Raw genomic sequence first — 20,569 nt, forward strand, 5'->3', positions numbered from 1 at the left:
CGAAAGCAGATTTGAAGCGTCCTCCCCCCAAATGCGAATTAAGTGTGCAAACCAGTGCTACACCTCGCTCGGTCCCCTGGAAGTCATAAGACAGGCAACCAGAAACTGGCTCTGGATGACCGTTTGACCCGTTTAGTAATACAGGCAATGTACACTGCGCAACAGAATTAAAGGCTCACTTGTTCCAACTGTCACCCGTAGGGACGCAGAAGTTCGATATTTAGCTCAAAGCTGCCTCCAGCCTTCCTCTGCAATAGCGCAAAAGCGGGGTGCCCTACCACGTCACCATGGGGCTCGATGACGCTTCATACATAAGGCAGGGTATCGAGAGGTGCGAGGAAAAGAGCGTCATTTAAATCATCTTTCCTTGGGGAGTTGATTACCACACACTACGCAGTCGAAAAGGACAGTTCGCAATGCGATCAGCAACAGCTTGATTATTATTATTATTATTATTATTATTTTTACTTGATTGGCTTGCGGAACGTACCCAGAGAGCCACCTCTACACTGGAAATAAATATTACATTACGTCTTACAGTGTGTTTTGACATTTCAGAGTAGACATCAGAGTAAGTCGTATCCTGGTACTATATGTGCCTAACAAAGGGCTAATTCCGACACAAAATAAGTTTTACAACCACGGTATACTGAAACGAGTAAACAGGACGAAAATGAGAGATACTATAAAAACCCTACTGACAACACAATAAGAAATGATGAACTGCCGTTGATATATATTTCCGATATTGCTAATTCAGTCCATATTAATGACTATATATCTAAGCTGACAGCAAAATGTTCTTTTGTATGCTCTGCAAGAACAGGAGAACAGTTTACAAAAACTGGATATGGGTATTACATCCACATTCAGACACGTGCATATACGGGTACATAGCGACATTCATTTAGAAGCTCAGCGTTACATATTCTCCTGAGTGGTAAGATAGTCAGTTAATTGAGTGTTTGACTTCTGGCATTCTAATTACCAAGTGCATTAGATTAGCAACACAGGAACGTATACGTTCTGACGAACTCATACAGGTATTCATAAGCTGCTATATCGTTGGATGCTAACTAGGTGTGGAGGCTGCTTTGGAACTGATGACCAACAGCCCGAAGATTACTTGCAACTACGTTTATGTGATAGGTGTTCCGAGGACGTTATAGAAGCTATTTCAAACGTTCAACTGTGAATTCCTAAGGGACCAAACTGCTGAGGTCATAGGTCCCTAGACTTACACAATACTCAAACTAACTTAAACTAACTTGTGCTAAGAACAACACACACATCCATGCCCGAGGGAGGACTCGAACCTCCGGTGGAACTGGCCGTGCAGTCTGTGACATGGCGCCTCAAACCACGCGGCCACTCCACGCGGCAGCTATTTCGTTGGTTCAAATGGCTCTGAGCACTATGAGACTTAACATCTGATGTCATCAGTCCCCTAGAACTCATAACTACTTAAACCTAACTAACGTAAGGACATCACACACATCCACGCCCGAGGCAGGATTCGAACCTGCGACCGTAGCAGTCGCACGGTTCCGGACTGAAGCGCCTAAAACCGCTCGGCCACCGCGGCCGGCTCAGCTATTTCGTGTTTATGCCTTGTTATACCATGGTACTCCCGGAATCGTGCGATGAATTAGTGCGTGGTGACTGCATTTGATTTTAGACGCACGAGTTAGCACATTTAAGAGCTCCATGGAGAGATACCTGATTTGCTGGGGCTTCGATTTGTTCAGAGCGGTCTTTCATCCATACCATTACGATACTGCTACAGTTCCTTTGCACCCTAACAAAGGAGCTTACGGGAGCACAACGCCGAAGTTACCAGCGCCTCTGCACCCGAAGCACAACGTCGATAATTGCTGCAACTATAGGGCTGGTACAGCTGTTATGATGGTTTCTGTGTGTTCTTCTGAGCGAATAGTAGGGCTTCCAAAATTGCAATCAGCTCGGCTGTTGTACTAGTGGAGTGTGCCTCGAGCTTTTAGAGTCCTTGTTGTTTGCTTCGGCGTACCCAATAAGTTTTACAAGCGTCTTCAATAGACTTGGACCCATTTGTACGAATATATACAATGCCTACATCGTGATAGTGAGACAGAAAGTCCAAGGCCATTGCCTGAGTTCGTGAGTTAGGCTTTGGTTTTGAAATGTTTAACTGGTCCTGGCATAAATCTGCAGTCGCTGTTTCGGATGGTCTGGTATAATGTGGTAATGCAGTACAGAGAACTTCTCCACATATTGTGACTTAACTCCTGTATCTCCATATAATTCACCTAAGAAGGGTGGAAGTTGCTTATTTATCTAATATCGGCGCCTCACACATTAGGGTGTTAATTTCAGTGTTTTGTAGTTAAGGGGCCCATATTCGTCGAGAGAGAACCGCAGGAGGAATTTCCTATAGAGGAATATTCGTCGCAGCTTTAACGGTGGTTCATTCGCTTCAACCAGTAATGCATTCGTGGTTAACATGAACGTCCCAGTAACTATACGCAAGTATAGTTAGGTTCGAGTCTCTGGGGCGTGTCGTTCGGATGATGATCAGTAGTACAGGCTCAGGACGACATTCTCGTCAACAATTCACAGTGCTGACACTTGAATCGCCCAGGAGATGTCAACAGTATGAAAGCTTGAAAAGAACGTCGTTCTGTTGCTCATAGCACTGCGAGCTGTCGTTTCGTGTGTGAATCAACGCCCCATGGAAACGGGTGGCTTTATTGACGCCGTTCACGCCACTCCCTGAGGCCTTTTCGTGTCGATTCTGAACGGCGGTGAGTCCGAAATGTTTTCATAGGCTACTCATAAGAAAACAGCGTGATTTCACCACTGGGATTAGGAATTCTGACCCTCATCGCAGAGGCGCCGAAAGAAAGGGTGAAATATGGGTAAAGGATGGTGTGACCACCTTCCTGTCGTACGACATGTACATGGTAGCGTTGGCCAGAATTGTGGTAGAATTTGGACCAATGTGACGTCATCAACCTGCCTTACAGGTCACATGACCTTCTGTGCAAGGGCATTTCTTTCATATGTATCGACGACTTGCTGTTTGAGGCCTCATCGAGCCTGAGGGTGAGGACACAGAGCGCCACGCTTTTGCACCACTGTGGAGGAAAGTTGTAGGCACCTTATAGCCAAATTTAAAACTTCTGCATCGCAATGGGTGACAGTTATGGGGATCAGAAAAAAGTGTGGCGCAGTGTCGATTACAGTTTTCATTGACAGCAACTGGGCTGTACACATCTTCCGAGAAATACATCTAAAAATTCTCATTTTACTTTACGTTTATAAGCCGTATAATTTCGCTGTAAGTATCATAACTACCTTTTTTTTACGGTCTTGACGTGATGTTGTTGTTGAAACATATTTCAGTTTTTTGTAAACCTGGTCATTTATGTAATATCACGCACATTATCTCTCTTTCGTATATTTATCCCGTCATGTGGAGTCAGTCGATTTTTTTCCTTGAGTTGACAAATCTATTTTTATTTCAACTTTGCGGCAAGATGTCCTTCTTGTCAGCACACTCATCAGTTAACTTCAGTGAGTGAAACTGTGTGTACCATCTGTCTGTGAACAGTGTAAACTTCCATATAAAAATTTATTCCATTTAGCTGCCGAAAGGTTTAATTATTCTATATGATAGGCTTATTTCGGCATTAGTACCATTTTCTAATGCAACCTACAAATAATACTAACAGCGTGGATGTCGTGTACTTAGTGGAAATTTAAGTAAAAGATGTCTGGTAGTTTTACTTCCGTCTAGGTTTTCTTGATATATGGACATACCGTCATATACGTTTCACTTGTACTACCGCCAAGTAGACGATATCTGCACCGTTCGTATAAATTTCAGGTTGTGCTAGAAAATGGCACTAATGCTGAAAAACGTCTATACTACAGACTGAATAAACCGTTAATTTTTGTGACAAATGTAACACTGTGTCATTACAGTGTACGAAAAAGGCAACGACAACGACGGCACACCACGAAGGAATTATCCGGATGGGACGGAAATCGATAGACGTGAGATACATGAACAGTCAAACAAATGATTATAGTTTCAGAAAAATTGGATGATTTATTCAGGAGAAATAGCTTCACGAACTGAGCAAGTCAATAAAGCGTTGGTCCACCTCTGTCCCCTATGCTTTTCATTGATTGATGGAAGTGTTGGACGTCCACTCGAGAGATATCATATCGAATTCTGTCCAAATTGCGAGTTAGATCGTGAAGATCCAGAACTGGTTGGAAACCCTGCCCGTAATGCTCCTGAAGTTCTCATTTCGGGATGGAGCTGGCGACCTTGCTGGCCAAAGTAGGGTTTGGCGAGCACGAAGACAAGCAGCAGAAACTCTCGCCGTGTGCGGGCGGGCATTGTCATGTTGAAATGTAAGCCCGGATGACCTGCCACGAAGGGCAACACAAAGCGGCGTAGAATATCGTCGACGTTCAGCTGTGCTGTAAGGATGCCGCTGATGACAAACAAATGAAAGGTCACACCAGACCATCGCTCATAGTTTTCGGGCCGTATAGCGGGCGACAGTGAGAATGCTATCCCGTCACTGTCTGGGGTGTCTCCAGACAAGTCTTCGATGGTTATCGGGATTCAGTTCGAAGCGGGGCTCATCACTGAAGACAGTTTTATACCAATCAATGAGATTCTGTGGTGTGGAAAACCGCCTAAAAACCACACTGAGGCTGGCTGGCGTGTCAGAGGACGGGCAGATATCCGCCTCCCGGTCAGGCTGACCTCCGAGACTCGCAGGTTAATTTGCACTAATTTGCTGCGCGTTAAGGTATACCAGCAGATCCAATATACTATACCTTAGGAAGATTTAATTTTCACACAAATTTCAATTCAGTCACGTATAATCCTCAGAATGACGTAATTGTCACAAACATTACAGCAAATTATTTTTACGAAACTCATCTTGCGATCACTGATGGATGTGGTTATGCAACAACAGTGCAGTTTCCTCGTAGCGGCAGTGCCCCCGTGCCAGGCAGCGGTTTATGTGCGTGTATGAGTGTACGCGTGCTTGTGGGGGATCCGGTGTGTGGGTGTGGGTGTTTGTACACGAGCGTGCACGTGCCCGCGTATCGACCGCTAGCATCTCGGGGGGACGCGCAGAGACGAGGGGGTTGCTAGGCGGCCGTTTACGCAAATCAACGACGCCGTGTCGGGGGCGGAGCCACAAACAGGTGGGCGAGGAGGCGGGGGCGGCAGGCGACAGGCGGCGGAAGGGAGGCCCAGGCATGCAGAGAATTCTGGCTCGGGTTCACGCTAGTGATGGACACAGCCGAGGACTTCAAGGAATCCAGAATTCTGTTGTCAGAACGGATTTTCATTCTGCAGCGGAGTGTGCTTTGAAACGAAGTTTCTTTGCAGATTAAAACTGTGTGCCACACCGCGACTCGAACGCGGCACCTTTGTCTTTCGCTGCCAAATTCTCTACCGACTGAGCTATCTAAGCTCGACCCAGGATCCATCCTCACAGTCTTACTTCCGCCAGTACCTCGACTTATACCTTCCAAACATGAATCGTGCTTGGGTGGCTCAGTTGAGGTAACTCCACGGAAGAGAAACATCCCGCGTTCGAGTCTCGCACTGGCAATAGTTTTATTATCACACGAGGTTTCCGAACAATCTAGTGACACATAACGAGCACGGATTCAGAAAATATCGTTCTTATGAAACGCAACAGTCTCCGTATTCGCACTTAATAATCAGTGCTATCGACACGGGATGTAACCGCTATTTGGCTACACAACACGTTTTTATTACAGAATCTGGATTTCAGACTTAGGTCATTATCAAGTGTTTGAAGTATTGTAAATAATTAGACTTGAATAGAACCCAAGTTATCGTCACAACATGTATCTTCGTTTATGTTAGCCAATGCTGCCAAAAGTAAATGGTAGAACATTTGTGTAATACGCTAATTTACTGGAAATTAGCGTGACTCACTTGATATGGTTGTGGAATGAAGTAGATGACCAAATCACAGATTTTAAACTTCGCTACACTGTGTTTAAGCAGTCACTGACACACTCCGTGTCGATAGCACTGATTATTACGTGCGAATACGGAGACTGTTGCGAATCCGTCCTCGTTATGTGTCACTAGATTCTTTTGTTCGATGTATTTCGTATTTTTAGAACACACAATTTGTTACGAAATCCTATTACTATGTCAATCACTCTGTTCATTCCTGATAAAAAAAAATTTGGAGGGAACTTTTTTTCATTTTTTTAGCAAACTAATAAGCAAGCATCATACAAATGCAGATGAAATATTTTGTTGTTGTTTCGCTAAGCATGAATGGAAGTTCACATACGTGGACTTCAAGACTTACTTAATGTGGAAATGTACTAGTGTTTTCTTTGTATTTTCTTTCTTTCTCGTTTCTTCAGTAAAAATGTATTATGTGTCCAGAATTAAAACAGCAAACCGCTATTTCCCCATCCTGTGTCTATTTCACAATCTAATCATACTAACTGTCGACAGATGGCCTTTCGACCGTGTTCTGCACGGAAGATGGCATTCTAGTCGACGGACAACTACGCCACCGGTGACATCAGGGCGCCTATGAAACGGCGTTGACTTTGCCGGGTACTCTCACATCCCAAATGGCTGTGTGCCCTGCCACAGACGGTTCAGTATGGCACAGAGAAGACACTAAAAGAATGGAAGCAGGACGGTCGCAAACTGATGTGGCCCGATGGCTTAATGTGAATCGTTCTGTTGCTTCTCGGATGTGGCTACAGTTTACAAGAGACCGAAACTCTATCCCGAAGATCAGGGAAGGGCCGACCATATGCGACATCAGAAAGAGTTGTAATGGCACGAAGGTACCGCGTTAGTACTGTTCAGCAACTGGCATCTGGCCTTGCACTGGACGTGTTGTATCGAAGCAAATGGTGTGCAGAAGACTTGGACAGAGTGGCCTTTATTGTTGGACACCTGCTGAATGTGTACCTCTGACGCGTCTTCACAGAAGGGAACGTCTAGAGTGGAGTCGTCAACATGCCACCAGGACCGATGTTCTTTTCACAGATGAGTCCCGATTTGGTCAGGAGAAAGATTCTCGATGGATTCGTATCTGGTGGGAACGTGGAACACGATTTCGGGACCCAGGCGTTGTGGAGAGAGACCGGTATCGAGGAGGATCCCTAATGGTGTAGGCAATGATTATGTTGAGCACTGGGACAACTCTTCACGAAACTGTCGGGTGAATCGGCAATGTTTAACTGTTGTCAGACATCGTGACCAGATCTTGGGACCTCATGTGAGGTTGTTGCGAGGTGCTATAGCCCAGACTTCGTACTGATGGACGATAATGCTCGACATCTTAGAAAACAGGTGGTTCATGTTTTCTTGGAAATGAAGGTATTACGCACAAGGCGTGGCCTGCTTGCTTTTCCGATTTGAATCTCAAAGAGCATGTCTGCGATGCACTAGGGAGACGGGTTGCATCTTGTCAGCATCCAGCAACCACTCTCCAAGACTTTCGAGCCGATCTGCAGGGCCGGCCGCGGTGGCCCAGCGGTTCTAGGCGCTTCAGTCCGGAACCACGCAGCTGCTGCGGTCGCAGGTTCGAATCCTGCCTCGGGCATGGATGTGTCTGATGTCCTTAGGTTAGTTAGGTTTAAGTAGTTCTAAGTCTAGGGGACTGATGACCTCAGATGTTAAGTCCCATAGTACTTAGAGCCATTTGAAACATTTGATCTGCAGGAAGGCGTTACTGCTTCAACATGAGACTGAAGACATCATTCGCAGCATTCCCCATCGTTGTCAGCCCTGTATTGCTGCCAGAGGTGGTCACGTCCCATACTGAGCATATTAACCAGTTGTCGGAATGTGTGTGCAAATCCGTTAAGACGACAGAAATGAAGAACACTTTTGCCTACCTTTATGCATATTGCAGTTGTCTACGTTCTGTGTTCTTTACATTGGTTCTACTTTACTATCACGTGTTTAGACTATTTTGTGGCAAAATAAACGCAACCTTGCAAAATTTCCGTTTGTTGCTTTAATTTTGGGCACCAATGTATACATTTTATTCAAAGCAGTAAACTGAATATGCTAACGCACACAGAATATAGGATATTTAATGCTAATATATTTGAAATATATGATTTCCGATACAGATTTTTGTTGATACTTTAGAAATGTATCATAAAAGTAAAAGAACGGTAATCATGCAATAATTTCTGCCATGTACTAACTTGCTACTTCCAGTAAATAAAACTTTATATTTTATGATAAGCTTCAAAAGAATTATTTTTTGCACTGTATACATACATGCCACGCATCTTCGAATTTCAGCCAGGTTTCCTGCATTTGAAGCGCTCCTTGTCTCCGTAAATTTTGGTCGTTAGTCAACATTGTAAAACATGACTTCTGAAATTGGTTCAACACAGCTCTTCTTGGCTTATTATTCGCATTTTTCCATCATTTACATCTGTGCTGTTAGAGTAATTCACTGCGCAAGAACGTCCTCGTTTCCCAGCTATTGACACGATATCTAAACGTTCTTATTGTTTCATCAAGCTAAGCAGGGCAGTCTTCAGTCAAAAACGAGAATTCGTCATTATTACAATCCGATAATTCTGCACTGATATCGTTAAGAAGAGCTTCTAATTGCTCATCAGTTAATATTTCAAGCATTACTGTAGACAGTAGGAATAAGGGTTATTTCGGTATTCCATCATCAAAGACAAAATTGAAATTAGCAGATTGGCCATGTGACCTTCAGAAAAGTCTCATTTCACAGTAACGAACAAATTTACAAATGTGCACTAATTATCAACATCTAGAATAGGTAGCGAACGTTAGGTAAAAAACACCGATTCTCAGTACAATATTTAAGCATCATAATTATTTACATACGTACTCGATTTTTAGAAGTAACCGTTTTTTGCGTTGTTGTTGTTGTGATCTTCAGTCCTGAGACTGGTTTGATGCAGCTCTCCGTGCTACTCTATCCTGTGCAAGCTTCTTCATCTCCCAGTACCTACTGCAGCCTACATCCTTCTGAATCTGCTTAGTGTATTCATCTTTTGGTCTCCCTCTACGATTTTTACCGTCCACCATGCCCTCCAGTACTAAATTGGTGATCCCTTGATGCCTCAGAACATGTCCTACCAACCAATCCCTTCTTCTAGTCAAGTTGTGCCACAAACTCCTCTCTTCCCCAGTTCTATTCAAAACCTCCTCATTAGTTATGTGATCTACCCATCTAATCTTCAGCATTCTTCTGTAGCACCGCATTTCGAAAGCTTCTATTCTCTTCTTGTCTAAACTATTTATCGTCCGTGTTTCACTTCCATACATGGCTACACTCCACACAAATACTTTCAGAAACGACTTCCTGACTATACTTGATGTTAACAAATTACTCTTCTTCAGAAACTCTTTCCTTGCCATTGCCAGTCTACATTTTATATCCTCTCTACTTCGACCATCATCAGTTATTTTGCTCCCCAAATAGCAAAACTCCTTTACTACTTTAAGTGTCTCATTTCCTAATCTAATTCCGGCAGCATCACCCGATTTAATTCGACTACATTATATTATCCTCGTTTTGCTTTTGTTGATGTTCATCTTATATCCTCTTTTCAAGACACTGTCCATTCCGTTCAACTGCTCTTCCAAGTCCTTTGCTGTCTCTGGGGAGAATTACAATGTCGACGGCGAACCTCAAAGTTTTTATTTCATCTCCATGGATTTTAATTCCTACTCCGAATTTTTCTTTTGTTTCCTTCACTGCTTGCTCAATATACAGATTGAATAACATCGGGGAGAGGTTACAACCCTGTCTCACTCCCTTCCCAACCACTGCTTTCCTTTCGTGTCCCTCGACTCTTGTAACTGCCATCTGGTTTCTGTACAAATTGTAAATAGCCTTTCGCTCCCTGTATTTTTCCCCTGCCACCCTCAGAATTTGAAAGAGAATATTCCAGTCAACATGTCAAAAGCATTCTCTAAGTCTATAAATGCTAGAAACATAGATTTGTCTTTTCTTAATCAATTTTCTAAGATAAGTCGTAGGGTCAGTATTGCCTCACGTGTTCCAATATTTCTACGGAATCCAAACTGATCTTCCCCGAGGTCGGCATCTACCAGTTTTTCCATTCGTCTGTGAAGAATTCGTATTAGTATTTTGCAGCCGTGGCTTATTAAAGTGATAGTTCGGTAATTTTCACATCTGTAAACACCTGTTTTCTTTGGGATTGGTATTATTACGCTTTCTTGAAGGCTGAGGGTATATCGCCTGTCCCATACATCTTGCTCACTAGGTGGTAGAGTTTTGTTACGCCTGGCTCTCCCAAGGCTGTCATTAGTTCTAATGGGATGTTGTCTACTGCCGGGTCCTTGTTTCGACTCAGGTATTTCGGTGCTTTGTCTAACTCTTCACACAGTATCGTATCTCCGATTTCATCTTCATCTAAATTCTCTTCCATTTCTATAATATTGTCCTCAAGAACATCTCCCTTGTATAGACCCTCTATATACTCCTTCCACCTTTCTGCTTTCCCTTCTTTGCTTAGTACTGGGTTTGCATCTGAGCTCTTAATATTCTTGCAAGTCGTTCTCTTTACTCCAAAGGTCTCTTTAATTTTCCTGTAGGCAGCATCTATCTTACCCCTAGTGATATGTGCCTCTACATCCTTACATTTGTCCTCTAGCCATCCCTGCTTAGCGTGCGTATGACCAGCTATAAACTAAAACAGAAGTTGTTCCTTGCAAGGTGCTGCGCCCTGGTTTTAAAAGTAAGAACCAGAATGTCCACACTCATGAACCATCGGTCTATAAGCGTAAAAATACGGCTACTTACGGAGATAAAAAGTACTGAACGAATGTCCACATGTGTGGATCGATGCAACGGAGAGATTAAACATGTCAGTGGAGTACTTGTATTTCCTTGTGTGTTGGTGTGATGTATGCAACTTTCCAGTCATGAGGTACCGATCTTTCGTCGAGCGAGTGGTTATATGTGATTGCTAAAGATATTTCATCAATATACTCTGAAAGGAACCTAACTGGTATACAGTCTGAATCAAAAGACATTTTTTTGGCGAGTTATTTAATATGCTTTGATACAACAATGGTTTTTACACTGGCGAGGGAAAACATTGTGACCACTGTCCACCGCGGTACTAAATACCGCCTGATGATGATACAGAAGTGTGACACGGTAAGAAATGTAGAAAAGCGGAGCAGAGACGAGAGGGGAATCATTCTATCGACGATACGCGTGCCAAGTGGGGACAACCACTGACATAAGCGTCCTTGTCAAAGGGTGGATTGTTATGGTCAGCCGCCTGTGCGCCAGCATCTCGGAAACGCAAAGCTCATCGGCTGTTCTCGTGCTATCGTCATGAACGTCTATTGAAAATGGCGAATGGCGGTGCAACCATGATTAGCGGACAAGATGATGTCGGACGGCCATGTCTCAACGCAGAACATGGAGGTCGGGTGTTTGCCCGTTCTGTAATGTAGGACAGGCGCCGATATGTGTCAGATCTGTCGACAGAGTACAGTGCTGGAACAGGCATGAGTGTTTCAGAGCGCACCATTCAGCGCTCAGTGTTGAGCATGGCGCTCGGCAGCAGTTGCCCCGTACGTGTTTCCAAGTTGATCCAACTACATAGTCGAATACAGTGGGAGTGGGCACGGGAGAATGGACGTTGTATCAATAGAACCGTGTCGCGTGGCCGGATGAACACTTTTCTTGTTACATGAGGTCGGTGGTCGTGACCAAAGCTGTCATCTAGGCGAAGAGCTGCTGGAAACGTGCATCCCGACGCTGAGGTAGACCAGCTGGGACAGTCTGACGTTATGGTGGACATTTATATGGGCTTCCGTGGAACCTGTAGTATGAATCGAAGGCACCATGATAGCTGTGGATTATGAGAACATTATTGTGGACGTCCTGCAACGGTTTGTGCCTGATTCTTCCCCAGTGTCGATGGCATCTTCCAGCAGGATAACTGTCCGTGTTACAAGGACAAAATCGTGTATTGGTGCTTTGAGGAGCATGCTAGTGAACTCTCGCTGATGTATTGTCCATCAGATTTGTTATTTTATTTTATTTTATTTACATGTCAAGTTCCGTAGGACCAAATTGAGGAGCAAATCTCCAAGGTCATGGAACATGTCAGTACACAAAATTACAACGTAAAAGTAATAACAGATAAAAATAAAATGTTTATGAAAAAAGTCATGCCATAAGTTTAAGTAAATGCAACCAACAATGCAACAAGAATCAGCTTAGTTTTTTAAGGAACTCATGACAGAATAGGAGTGACCCTTGATGAAACTCTTCAGTTTCGGTTTGAAAGCTTGTGGATTACTGCTAAGATTTTTGAATTATTGTGGTAGCTTATTGAAAATGGATGCAGCAGTGAGAAAGACTGATCCAAATTCAGGTTGGATTAATGCCGAGTATTAACTGAGTGGAAGCAGCTTATTCATAGGAATACGGTGATGTTGTTAACAAGAAACGCCAGTAAATAATATATACATAGAGAAGCCAATGTCAAAATACCCAGACTAGTGAACAGGGGTCGACAAGAGGTTCGTGAACTTACACCACTAATTGCCCGAACTGCCAGTTTCTGAGCCAAAAATATCCTTTTAGAGTGGGAAGAGCTACGCCAAAATATACCATACGATAAAAGCGAATGAAAATAAGCAAAGTAGACTAATTTTCGTTTCGAACAATCACTTACTTCAGATACCGTTCGAATAATAAAAATGGCAGCATTAAGTCTTTGAACAAGATCCTGAACGTGGGCTTTCCACGATAGTTTACTATCAATCTGAACACATAGAAATTTGAACTGTTCAGTTTCACTAATCGTATGCCCATTCTGTGAAATTATAACGTCGGGTTTTGATGAATTGTGTGTTAAAAACAGTAAAAACTGAAGCTTACTGTGGTTTAGCGTTAGTTAACTTTCTACAAGCCGTGAGATTAAGTTATGAGCTGTACTATTTGAAACCGAACCATTGTTGCCCACAACATCCTTTACTACCAAGCTAGTGTCATCAGTAAACACCAATATTTTAGAGTTACCTGTAATAGTAGAGGCATTTCACTTATTTAAATAGGGAACAGGAGTGGTCCCAACACTGATCCCTTGGGCACCCCCCCCCCTCCCCCCTATTTGACCGTACCCCACTCAGACCCCATATCACAGCTATTTTCAGCACTGTGAATAATGACCTTTTGTTGTCTGTTGCTGAAGTAAGAGGTGAACCAGTTGTGAGCTACTCCCCTTATTCCGTAATGGTCCAACTTCTGGGGCAATATTTTATGACAAGACATTCAAGCGCCTTAGTTAAATCAAAAAATATGCCTAGCGTTCGAAACCTTTCGTTTAACCCATCCAGTACCTCTCAGAGAAAAGAGAGTATAGCATTTTAAGTTGTCAAACGACTTCTAAAGCTGATCTGTACATTTGTTAGAAAATCGTGTGATATAAAATGATCAATCATCCTTACATACACAGCCTTTTCAGTAACTTTATAGAAACACTGATGACATAGAAATAAATCTAAAATTGTCTACATTATCCATTTCTCCCTTTGTATAAAGCGGCTTTACTACTGAGTACTTTAATTGTTCAGGAAACTGACCATTCCTGAAGCAAAAATTACAAATATGGCTAAATACAGGGCTAACATGTTAGTACAGTACTTTAATATTTTGCTTGGTGCTCCATCATATCCATGAGAGTCCTTGGTCTTCAGTGATTTAATTATTGACTCAATCTACCCCTTGTCTGCATCACAGATGAGTATTTCAGATATCAATCTCGGAAAGGCATTTTCCAAGAGAGTTATATAATTCCCTTTAGAAACTAAATTTGTATTTAACTGACCAGCAATGCTCAGAAAATGATTGTTAAATAATGTACATGTATCTCATTTATCCGTAGCAGAAATATTTTTACTACGAACTGACTTTCTATCGTCGACCTTGTGCTGCTGACCAGACACTTCCTTCACAACTAACCATATGGTTTTTATTGTATCCTGTGAATTAGCTATTCTATTTGCATACCACATACTCTTTGCCTTCCTAATAACATTTTTAAACACCTTACAGTACTGTTTGTAATGGCCTACTGTAGCTTGATTGCGACTTCTTCTGCCGACCCGAGTGGCCAAGCGGTTCTAGGCGCTTCAGTCTGGAACCGCGCGACCGCTACGGTCACAGGTTAGAATCCTGCATCGGGCATGGATGTGTGTGATGTCCTTAGGTAGTTAGGTTTAAGTAGTTCTAAGTTCTAGGGGACTGATGACCTCAGATGTTAAGTCCCATAGTGCTCAGAGCCATTTTTTGTGACTACTTCTAACATTTTAATATAATTCTCGCTTTGTTCTGCATGATAACCTTATCCTACTAGTCGGCCACCCAGGCTGCCTTTTACTGTTAGTACCCTGTTTAGAACGTTCTAATGGAAAGCAACTCTCAAAGAGGATGGGAAATGTATTAAGGAAAGCATTATATTTGTCATGTATGTTATCTGCACTATAAACATCCTGCCTCTCTTGTTCCTTGATGAGGTTTAAAAAGCTCTCTATCGCTGTTAGATTAGCTTACCTACATAGTTTCTAATTATATGTGACATTTGTTTGTGTACAAAAGCCTTTTAGTGTTAAAATTTGTGCATCATGGTGTGAAAGGCCATTCACCCTTTTACTAACAGAATGACCATATAGTAATGAAGAATGAATACAAATATTGTCTATGGCTGTGCTACTGTTCCCTTCTTGCGTCCTTGTTGGAAAAAGCAAAGTCTGCATCAGATCATATGAATTTAGGAGATCTACCAACATCTTTTTCCTTGCACCATCATATACAAAATTAATATTGAAGTCACCACATATAACTACTTTCTGGTACTTCCTATAAAGTAAATCAAGAGCCCTCTCAAACCTGAGCAGAATTGTCCTGACGTCAGAGTTAGGGGACCTATAAACAATTAGATGTTTAGTTTCACTTAACTTGTCTGTCTGCAGTCAATGGAACGTCGAACATGTGCCTGTTCTTGCGAGATTGTTCTTCCAGAACAAACTGTCAATCCAGTGTTTTATAAAAATGCCCCTGACAGGCAAAGGTAAAGGGTGAATCGAGTAAGTCGGACATTGTATGACAACACCCCATGTCGCAGGCCCACTTCCATAATTTTTGACATCAAAAGGGATTCCCGTTGTTCCGAAGCCGCCCTATTCGCCTGATCTGAGTTCTTGCGACTCTTTTCTTTTCCCGAAACTGAAAAACGTCTTAAAAGAACGTCGTTTTCGGATTCTGGAGAACATTGAAAAGAATGTGATCGACATGTTAAGGGCACTACCAGTTGAAGCATTTCAGGCTTGCTACCAAGACTGTGAACAACAACTCCGCCGGTGTATAGTTGCCGAATGGAGCTGCTTTAAAGGGCGCAATACTTTTGTTTGAAAGAAAAAAAGACTTTGGAAGATAAAAAATCAGTTTCATTACTTTACTCACACACTTCGTATCTGAAATGCTTGTGGTCGCCAGCTTCACGCTCGCAAACAATTGGTTAGTAATTTACTGTAGCTGTGTGTCTTGTGCGTAGGCATCTGGTGTCACACACCTCCAAATCTACCAGGGACTTGTTGAATCCATGGCAAGCAGAACTGCTGCTGTTTTGCGTTCCAAAGGTGGTCCAACGAGCTATTAGCCCATTGAGTCCCAACAATATGAGAAAATATTTTTCTAACTTTTTACAGAATTTACCTTTATCATCTTAATAAGCATCCAACCCTAGGAACAAAATATCAAAAAGTAAACGATCAATTATTTTAAGAAGGTAATTTGATTTTGGAGTATAATTTCAAAATTTTTCGCAAAATAACCTTTGTTGTCACACTAAGCAACGAGTAGATGAAGAAATTGGCCAAAAGTAAATTGTCAATTGTTTTAGAGTTGTGCTTTCACTTTTCAACCGTAGAGTCACACAATTTTCTGCCATCCGCCATTTCAAAACATATATTTGACAGAAATTTCGCATGTTTCGTAGGCACAGTCCCTCATCTCGAGACGTTCATGAACTCGTTAGGCCTGAAACAAGTTACAGTCCTGAATATCAACCAAGAAAGGATCTAAAATTTAATGAATTTATACCATAAGTACATATTTCTCCAGTGTTTTCATTTCTAAACCACTTACAACGCTTGTAACTCAAATTTATGTTACGAAAACTTTAGATATACTTACTTTCATTCTCAGTGATCTCCTCATTATCATCACTGTTAAAAGAAAACAAATGTCATATGTGCTATAGTCACGTAGCACAGTCTCTGTAGCGACTGTTGCTTTGAAGGCTGTAAGTGACCCCTACAACGTACTATATTCGTAGGACTACCTCAGTACACCTCTAGATGTCTTTATTCTGCAATAGCGTCGATAGTTTCATGCGGAAGACACTGATACTTAAAGTAATAATAATAATAATAATAATATGGTTTTAGACAGAAATCACCGGTACTTGAGAGAGTTAAGGAAGTGGATCGTCAGTGTACTTCGATGTTACTCATGTTCCAGCTTTTGTTGAGTCGAAATATACATTTTCTGTGGTGAATAAATCAAGGATCCATGTTTACTAACTCCGCATTAGTGGAGCTTATTTTGGTAAGATTACCATCGTTATCACTCCATGAACATATTGGTTGTCAGCGTCATCGCAGGAATAGACCGTTGGATATCCACTTTTGGGCATAGGCATCTCTTAGAATTTTCCACGGATTGCAGTCTTAAGAGAGAGAATTCCTCATAATATGGACTCATTGCGCTACGCGTCTCACGGTTTCTTTGCATCAGTACAACTTCTCATTAATTTTGATTCACTCACTGTGATTCATTCACGGTTTTCCCATTTAAGCACTCTGTCGTTGTCGCCTTCTAGACGGTCACAGGTGAGTGCAGAAAATGCCAAGGCTGCTGAAGACGTTAAAGAGTGATGGCCAGTCCGTTGCCAGCATCCAGTGTCGTTTCTCTCAAAGCAATGCGCCGTCTCTCAGAAGGAATGTCACATTACTCTGAACGGCTTCTGACCTGTGGCGTCTGCTGTTAACAGACTGCGTCGGTAGGCTCATTTTGACTATAATGGCTCTGAGCACTATGGGACTTAACTTCTGAGGTCATCAGTCCCCTAGAACTTAGAACTACTTAAACCTAACTAACCTAAGGACATCATACACATCCACGCCCGAGGCAGGATTCGAACCTGCGACAGTAGCGGTCGCGCAGCTCCAGACTGTAGCGCCTAGAACCGCTCGGCCACTCCGGCCGGCTTTTGACTAGACCACGGTCCTCTGTCGCTACCGCAGCTGATAAAAGGGGTGCAGTAAGAATCTGGAGTAATCTGCACAACTTAACACGCACGTCTCTTAGGACAGACACTGTTGACTACCCACAGCTGTACGAAATATTTTGAAATTAATTAAGTGAATGCGAATTTCTTGACATCAGTTGTATTAGCTATAAATCGACTACCCAATAGCAGCATAGGAAACTTTGTGACACACCAGGATTCGAAGCCGGATTTTCCACTTATCGCGAGCGGTCGCATTAACCACTTCCGCTATCTGTGCATACTCCCCAGATCGACACAAACATCACACATCTTACACTGTCCACATCCCTACATCGTAGTCTATTAAATTCGTCACCCAACGGTCGCAACATTATTTGGACCCCCGCAACAGGGAGAATGAAACAACGACCAATAAAGACCAGTGTCGTTCTCCTCGTGTGGCCGCCTAAAGTTGTAATGCGAGGGCGTTCTAGTAAGTAATGCAACAACTTTTCTTATGAAAGCAGGTTTGTTTTATTCCGGATTCCAGTACAGCATGTTATTCCTCCCTCTTTTGGGAACAAACCCGTATTTTTCATCGTAATCTCCGTTCAATGCGACGGCCTTTCGCCGCCTTATTGTGAAGCCTGTATACCCGCACGGTTTCACTCTAAGGCCGGCGTAGAAACCTACGTCTTGCTGCATCAGTAACCGCCCCACCATCCACGTACATCATTCATAGGACCAAATACATGGAAGTCGAAAGGACGACCAAATATATGGAAGTCAGAAGGTGCGAGACCCATCTGCAGGGTGAATGAGGGAGAACAGTCCAGTGAAGTTTTGTGAGCTCCTCTCGGATGCGCAGACTTGTGTGAGGCCTTGCATTATCGTGCAGAAGGAGAAGGTTGTTGGCATGTTTCTGGCAACGAACACGCTGAAGTCGTTTCCTCAGTTTCCTGAGGGTTGCATAATATACTTCAGAGTTGATCGTTGAATCGTGAGGGAGGACATGAAACGGAATAACTCCTTAAAAGTCCCAACAGACAGTCGCCATCACTTTACCGGCTGAGAGTGCGTCTTTGAATTTTTTATTCGGAGGAGGGGTGGTGTGGAGCCATTCTCTGGATCACCTTTTTGTTTCCGGTTCGAAGTGATGAACCCATGTTTCATCGCCTGTGACTATGTTCGACAAAAAATTGTCACCATCAGCCTCGTAACGGCACGGATTGTCCTTCGTTGATCTTTATGGTCTTCTGTTAGCTGGCGAGGATCCCAACGTGCACATACCTTTGAGTACCCCAGTTGGTGGACGAGTGTATCAGCACTACCAACAGAGACGTCCAGTTGAGCAGCGAGGTATTTGATTGTGATCTGCGTATCACTTCGAATGAGAGTGTCCGCACGGTCCAACATTGCAGGATTCACAGCTGTGTGCTGCTGGGCGGCACGCGGGAGCTTAGACAGGTTAGTGTAACCTTGTTGCAATAATGACAGACGCCTCCCAATGACTCATCGAGGTTTTGTTCACTGTCAGGTCTCCTTAGACATTCTACAAGCGCTTATAAATATCCGCGATGCTTTGCTTTTCGCCAAAAGAATCACATAGACAGCTGTCTGCCTGGAACACACCTCCGTTACAGACGCCACTTTAAAGTCTACGTATTGCGCCGTCACCTATCGGAACTTCATGAAAATATAGGGACTGAATCGGGAATATTGCACGATGTTCCACAACAAATTCCGCATTTTTTCAGCCGCAGTGGACCAAGAAGAAAATTGTGTTGCATTACTTACTGCGCGTCCCTCGTACTTACACGCATCTCTGAAAGAACAAACTCTATTGATCTTCCGCACTTGTACGAATTATTTCGAATTTGCGTGGGTCTGGGCAACGTGCACGGATAGCTGAAGTGGTTAAGGCAACCGCTCGCGATAAGCTGGAAATCCGGGTTCAACTACTGGAGTGGCACAAATCCTCTAAGCAGGTAGTAGATCTTTATCTAAAACAGCTAAAGTCGAGGAATTCTCAGTCAGCGAGTTATTTTCATAATATGCAGAAATTGTGGCGTGACAGCAACAACAGCAAAGAAACTGAGCATGGAGACATGAAGTCTGATGTAGAGCAGTGAGAACGCGAATGGAACGACTTGCGTTTAGTAGGAGGAAATATGTAACTCATCTGTTAACCCTTCTTCTAACAAGAAGAACCAAAAGAAGATGAAGCTGTACCGTGTGGCCTTGCAAGCAGCTTGTTTACAGCTGCGAATGAAGCAGTGAATTTTAAAAAAAATGTTCAAATGTGTGTCAATTCCTTAGGGACCAAACTGCTGAGGTCATCGGTCCTTAGACTTACACTCTACTTAAACTAACTTATGCTAAGGACACCACACACAGCCTTGCTCGAGGGAGGACTCGAACCTCCGGCGGGAGGGGCCGCGTAATCCGTGAAATGGCGGCTCAAACAGCGCTGCCACGCCGCGCGGCTAGTCACCTTAACATATGTTAGTCAGAGATTATCACGAGGTTGCAGGTGTCCACGAAAAGCCATACTACAGTCCTAACAATGGGAGGAACCCAAATTTGACAGATCGAAATTCTTTCTGCATTAAAGATTTACAGACAAACAGTAAAACGAGAACTAAGCACTGCAATCAGTAAGAAAAAATGCACTGGCATGCAGTTTCAGGTTTATTTGTGAGCAAGCATCGATTAAAGTTAAAAGTCGCAAAATGGTGTCAAGGAAGCCACAATAGACGGGCGAGAAGGAGTCATACTAGGCATGAGAAGCTGCAGTGGAACATGATGGCGTGGTACCTAGCTTGCAGGCCGTAGCATCTCGCTGTGTTACGCAGACGGTAACCGTTGGTTGTCTTCCAGTCGCACGTGTGACGTAGCTCATTTACGTCTCACCGATAGTAAACGCCAAATTCGGTTTGCAAAGACTCTCACTAACCCTACAAGTGACTGAAGACTTAGAGCCAGACTGTCGCGAACATGGCGGCTACCACGCGGTTCAAAAATGGTTCAAATGGCTCTGAGCGCTATGGGACTTAACTGCTGAGGTCATCAGTTCCCTAGAACTTAGAACTACTTAAGCCTAACCTAAGGACATCACGCACATCCATGCCCGAGGCAGGATTCGAACCTACGACCGTAGCGGTCTCGCAGTTCCAAACTGTAGCGCCTAGAACCGCTCGGCCACTTCGGCCGGCTGCCA

This window comes from Schistocerca piceifrons, chromosome 6, assembly GCF_021461385.2.
Source record: "Schistocerca piceifrons isolate TAMUIC-IGC-003096 chromosome 6, iqSchPice1.1, whole genome shotgun sequence".
NCBI classification, from domain to species: domain Eukaryota; kingdom Metazoa; phylum Arthropoda; class Insecta; order Orthoptera; family Acrididae; genus Schistocerca; species Schistocerca piceifrons.